The 6576-nt window shown below is 44.3% G+C and overlaps 1 long non-coding RNA gene across 1 annotated transcript in view; it reads right to left on the bottom strand.

The window, feature by feature from the left end:
- Positions 1-3086: 3086 nt before the first annotated feature.
- Positions 3087-6576, bottom strand: part of LOC107183721 — an 8906-nt gene continuing 5416 nt past the window's right edge. The window contains exons 3-4 of the long non-coding RNA XR_001514527.1: positions 5076-5179; positions 3087-3516 (exon numbers count right to left, since the gene is read on the bottom strand). This is a non-coding gene — a long non-coding RNA (uncharacterized LOC107183721). The remainder of the gene's footprint in view (positions 3517-5075; positions 5180-6576) is intronic.

The raw sequence follows: 6576 nt of genomic DNA, 5'->3' as shown, positions 1-6576 counted from the left end.
TGGTTACCATGGCACAAAGGCAGGCTTGCTATTCTGGAAGGTGAACCCTCTTAGCATTGACTCCTTACCTGAAAAACACAAGAATTTCCTATTTTGGGGTGAACTATAGTGTGAAACATTTTTTTAAACTCACCTGAGAATATTTTCCATTGATTTTGATTCTCACCCAAGATTATTTTTCCATTGCTTTTCAGAGACTGAAAGGGAGGGAGGGAAGAGAGAGAAACATGGGTGTGAGAGACACATTGGTTGCTTCCCGTATGCCTCCCAACTCGGGGCTGAAGCGAACCCACAACCCAGGTACTACGTGCCCTTGATCAGGAATCAAACCCAAAACCCTTTGGTATTTAGGCTGGTGCTCTAACCATTGAGCCCACGGCCAGGGATCCACTGATTTTTGTTTGTATTTTGAGAGAGAGAGAGAGAAACAAGAATTGGTTACCTCCTGTGTGTGCCCTGACCAGGATAACCCAAAACCCAGGTAAGTGGGCTGACTGGGAGTTAAACCCGCAACCTTTTGAAATAATGCTCTAATCAACTGAGCCACCCGGTCAGGGCGAAACAGCTTTTTTATATATAGTGTGGAAGGAAATGTTTAATCCTTTATTAAGGTGTTATTAGTCCATAAGCAAAGATAAATGTTTGTTGACAAGATTGTGCTGGATGGGTGATATGTAGAAGTTTTCTCACTGCAGACAGTGGTTCTCAATCTTCTGGCCCTTTAAATACAGTTCCTCATGTTGTGACCCAACCATAAAATTATTTTCGTTGCTACTTCATAATGTAATGTTGCTACTGTTATGAATCGTAATGTAAATATCTGATATGCAGGATGGTCTTAGGTGACCCTGTAAAAGGGTCATTTGACCGCCAAAGGGGTCGCGACCCACAGGTTGAGAACCGCTGGTTTAGAAGCATCACCTGGAATGTCTTAAATGCTTCGTCATTCAGTTCCCTCCAACATACTGTTTTGTGTGTCTAGGTTGGGGCCTATGATTCTGCTTTTCAGATTGGTATAGGAAAATAGAACATAGTCTATCTACATTTTTATATAATTCAGAGAGGAAGGGAGAGAGAAACATCAATGGTGAGAAAAAATCATTGATCGGCTGCGGAGACCCAGCCCGAAAACCAGGCATGTGCCTTTAACTGAAATCAAACATGGGACCCTTCAGCCCACAGGCCGACACTCTATCCACTGAGCCAAACTGGCTGGGGCTCTACCCTTAAATGTATGATCTACTTTTTAGAAAGCAAAAGCAATTCATCAGCTAAGCATACACAAGAGCCAAATAGTTGTGATCCAGATCTTAAGTACTGTATTAAAGAAGAGCAAGTTCAGTTGGGCAAGAGCAGTTGAAAGAATAAAGAGCAAGAATACTGTAGTTGGGATGGCTTTGGAGGGAGGAGGGATGTGAATTGGTTCTTAGATACAGATATTGCTTGGCTAAGGGTAAGAAGGGCCTATAGGCCAATCAGTAACCAGGGTATGTGAGAAAGCAGCAGTCCAGCTGGATGGTGTGATCGGGAGGTGGGAGACCTGGGAAGCCTTCGAAGGGGAAGAGCAGCATGTTTGAGGGAAAGTAGATAGGTTGGGAGGGAAACTGAAGGGTTCTAGAGATCACATGTGAAGTCAGATTTAAGTAGGACCCACCTAAAATGATGGCAGAGGGCAATGCAGGGTTAACGTTCAAGGGACTATGTGAAGGGGAAAGACTTTCCTACTACTAGCTTGCTCGGTGCTGTGGCACTCGGATCTTTGGGTTATGTTGTCAACAACCTGGTGAAGTAGTACCCGATTTACACGATTAACTCAGAATAATTTAAGGTTGCACAGCCAGTTGGTACTGGAGTTGGGTTTTGAAACCAAGCCTGACACCAGTGGCCACTCATACAGTTTCTCAGGATAAGTCCTAAGGTTTGGTCATAATGATTATAATGGGGTTAATAATCGTGCCAGAGCCAACAGCAAGCAGAGTGGTAGTGAAGTCTTTATCTAATGTAACCATTTAGCCAGTGGTTCTCAACCTTGGCTGCACATTAGAATCACCTGGGAATCTTTTTAAAATCCTGATTTCTGGGCCTCATCCTCCGGAAATTGTTTCTTTGTTCCTAATGTTGTGGCCTTACCCCATAACAAAGAAACAGAATTTCCGGAGGATGAGGCCCAGAAATCAGGATTTTAAAAAGATTCCCAGGTGATTCTAATGTGCAGCCAAGGTTGAGAACCACTGATTTAGCCTAACTGGTACCTTCTAACAGAGTAATGCCCTTGAAACGTACTTGGCTCAGTTTACTACTGTTTTTGCTTTAAACCTTATTACCCCCTCCACTTTGCTAATTCCGTTTCCTCCTACTTCAAACCATCCTTTGGCTGAAAGTAATAAAGGCGGTTGCTTTCCACAATTGTCTTAATTGGCTTTTTGAGGCGAAACTTCGAGCAGATCTTTGTTGAATGAGTAATAGTGGTGAAATAACTCAAAATATAAGTTGGGGGGGGGGGGGCGAGTAAGGCAACTGGTTATAGTGTATGCCAGCTTCCCAGATGGACTTGCAAGAGTTTAAGTCAGTGACTAGTGGTATAGTCTGACTCAATTGAATATGAAGAGCTGTGGAGAGGAGAGGAGGCCCCGGGCTTTTCTGGGACACTGAATTTAGGTCTGAGATTTCCAGCCTCAAGATAGAAGGAGGGGTGGTGTATTCCTATTGCAGCCAGTTAAAGAGAGCATAACAGCTGATAAGGAAAGAAAATCTCTAGCACAAAACACACAAGTTTCTACCATTAAGGGTTATTTACAATGCAAGTAAATTGTCTCCAATGCAAGTTCATTAAAATGCACATATTTGCTTGAATGCCTCTATCATTTTTTGAATTTCAGAAAAAATGCAAGAGTAGATTGTAAATCAGTGGTGACATTTCTACTAAAGTCTAGGTTTGTAACTTTATGGTGATTTGACTTGATATATACAGTTTATTGCTTCTGAAAGAAAGGATAATTCGCATTTTCATTAGAGTTGTTCTTTTGACTGGAGCTAGACCAGTCAATCCAAGATGAAGCTCTCCGGTGAGCGCCTGACGTGCAGGGTTTCAGTGCTGAATGAAAAGGAGGGTCCCCTTGCTTTAGACAGAAGTGCAGGGAGCGGAGCGGATATGACAATGGAAAGAGGGGACTCAGGAGAGGCCTCTCACCTGTGCCTCTTCAGAAGCGCCTGAAGGACTCCATGAAAGCTCTTGTTTCATGTCAATCACAGAAACAGTTTGGGCCTGGGAGATTTCCAAGACAGATGTTGAAGTGAAACTACCAGGATGAAGACGCTGCCCGAGCGACACTTGCTGGGGTGAGAGACAGAGCTGAAGTTATCTATGGGGCACCGGCTGCTGTTCTGTGACCTCGAGGGTCCACATTCCTGCAGCTGGGAAAACACGACCCAGTTGCTAGGTGCTGTGAGCTACTTGTCCTCTTCATCAGCACAGGCTAAGCTCTGTTTTTCCTTCTAACGGGCCTTGAGTGTTACCTAGGAAGTAAATGTTTGAAGAAAACTGTTTGAAGATCCTAGGGTAGGTAGGGATGGCTGTTCCAGTTTAAGTTCTAGGTCACTCATACAGGAGATTACATTGAAATTTTACTTATTTTCTAATCACTGAGCTTTGAGACCTCAACCACTGATGACCCTTCCCTCGCTGTCACCTAGTGCCGTTCAGTTTTCTTACATTATCTCCCGTCTTCCCCTTGGCATTCCCACTGCCTAGTTTTGGTACTAGTGCCTCTCCTCTGCACCACCACGTTCATTTCCTGAGTGATCAGCTGGTGTCGGTCTCCCTCACACACCCCGGTCGGTCTTGCACAGATGAGAGTGTTAATCCTCCGAATACCCACTTTCAAGAGTCTACAGCAAGGGTCTGTCACGGCCCCATCGTCGTTAGTCACTTCAAGCATCCAGGGAAGTGTAAAGCAGTGCATTAACCTGACCCAAAAGTTGAGGACCTTCTCCAGCCCCCAAACCATTGTTACAGCCTTAACTTCCACCCCAAACCCACTCAGCTGTGCGTAGGCCTCAAAACGGGTCTGGCAAGGTGGGGACTGGATTAGATTATGTGCTTTCTTGAGGGTGGTTTTGCTTGAGGGGTCCCAAAAGAGATATTTCCAAGTTGTTCACGTGGAAGCACAGAAACAATGGACAGGGCTTACTTAAAGGCAAAGGCAAGCCTTTTACTAAAGAAGTTATATCCCTGGGGTGTGACTATCCACCATGACCTGCCCAGTTAGGAATTTATGATCAGATAACCCTTTGAGGTTACTATCTGTAGAACCCCCTTTTCATCCACACTCCTATACAGACTCTACCACTAGTAACTAAACAGTGAAGTGGAGCAGAATAAGCGATTGTGTATATAAATTATTGTGAGCTGAGGCATTGGATTCCTCAAATCCCTTATCTGACTAAAAGCATAACTTCCCAAAAGAACTCATTTGTCATAAAACACCCTCTAGGGAGCAAACTCTGAGCTCTTCTTGGAGAGATGTATACCACACCCAAAAACATGCTCTCAAAGTTCTTACCTCATCTGTTCTAAGGGTCCAGTTCTCTCTCCCAAATGTCCTTTATTTTGAGTGACCTTCGTGCCCCTAGCCCTGATGAGAAGTCATCTGTTCTTCAGAAGTGCCTCTCTGCCCCTCCCCATCCCATTAAGGTGGTACATACCATATACGCCCCCAATTCTAGGAGGCACATTCTTCTGTGAACTCCCAGATACACAGTTAATAAAAATCTGTTGTTTTTGTTTTTGCTAATTTGTCTTTTGTCAGTTTAATTTGCAAACCTCCAAACACTGCACCTAAGAGGGTAGGGGAGGTTTTTCTTCCCAACAATAGTAAACAAGATAATGTTTCTCCATAGAATTCTCTATGAAGAAATTATAGTTAGGCCGACGCTCTATCCACTGAGCCAAACCCGCTAGGGCTAGAATTTTATTATTTTGCAACCTCTAATGAATCGATGGATCTAGGCATGATCAATGGCTACTAACTCACAAAGAGAGAGATCCAACAAGAGACATCCAGACATTCATGTACCTTAGTGTCTCAAGCACAGTCCTTCCGATGGTGAGGCAATGCCAAAACATATCAAACCTCAGATCAAACCTCTGTCTAGATCCAGCTACCAAATTATAGGAAACCTGAAGACAGAGGGACATATTAAACTACATCAATTTATTTATTATTGTTTTTAAATGTATTTAATGACTTTTTACAGAGAGGAAGGGAGAGGGATAGAGAGTTAGAAACACTGATCAGTTGCCTCCTGCACACCTCCTACTGGGGATGTGCCTGCAACCAAGGTACACGCCCTTGACTGGAATCAAACCTGGGACCCTTCAGTCTGCAGGCCGACACTCTATCCGATGAGCCAAACCAGCTAGCTAGGGCTAAACTACATCAATTAAAAAACCCAGACTGATCAATTTTGCAGGACAATCGATTCAGTGTTTTCCATAATTAAATTTCAATGAGGAGTGAAAGAGAATATAAATTAACAAAAGACTGAGAGGAAAAAAATATCAGGCAAAACTAAAGCATAGGGTGTTTAGAGAAATACAAAGGTAATATACCATAAAGAAAATGATTAACCTCCAAGTCAGGGTGGGGATATTTTTAGCAGGAAGGGAGGAGCTGTAAATGGCCAGAGTTATAAATGGAGTTTCTGGAATACCTAATCCTATCTTCTGGCCTGGATGTTGTTTACAAAAGTGTTTGCCTCATAACAAGTCATTACTCTACACATTTGTTTTGTGTGGGTTTTACATTTTGTATTACATTTACACTTTATAAAAGGCTCTGTGTGTTTAAAATTATAGGGGGTAGTTCACAATCTCCAGGACCGTAGAAACAGTTTCAGAGACTGTGCAGCCACGACCAGCGCTCAAAACCAGGCTTGGCAAGGTCAGCTGAGGCCCTGCAGTCCCTGCTGCTGAACATCCTGCCCCACGAATTGTCACGGTTGCCTCTGGAAACAATAGAGCTGCCGCCAATGCCAAACCCTGGCCGATAAGGTTGATACTGGTGGTCTGTGCTTCTTCGTCTCAGTAGTTTCCGCTGCAAAGTCTGGGGTGGTTTGGTTGGTGACGCCCCAAGTAAGTGCCCATGTTCCATATGCCAGGGGAGTGGGGGGGAAGAGAGATTCAGTAGTGGGGGGTGAGATCTGACCCTAGGGAGGTTCAGGTGGACAAAAAGAATGACAAATGGCCCCTATGCCCTTGATGCTCAAACGTAACTGCATAGAAGAGCCACCGGGGAAGTGCTTTAAAAAATACCAGTGCAGAGAACCAAGATGGCGGCATAGGTTAACGCCGGAGTTTGCTGCCTCTAACAACCACTTCAAAAGTGAAACTAAAAGACCGAACGGACATCACCCAGACCCACAGGAACACTGGCTGAGTGGAAGTCCTACAACTAGGAGGAAAGAGTAATGCATATGGACACTCAGAGGAGGCGCAGTGCTGAAGTCAAATTCTGAGGTGCGGAGTGCGCGGAGCGGGCTGGCGGCGGATTGCGCGGTTGTTGTTTTCAATCGGGA

This window comes from Myotis davidii, unplaced genomic scaffold, assembly GCF_000327345.1.
Source record: "Myotis davidii unplaced genomic scaffold, ASM32734v1 scaffold238, whole genome shotgun sequence".
NCBI lineage: Eukaryota > Metazoa > Chordata > Mammalia > Chiroptera > Vespertilionidae > Myotis > Myotis davidii.
Note: the sequence above shows the minus strand (reverse complement) of the source record. Positions and strands in the feature narration are given on the sequence as shown.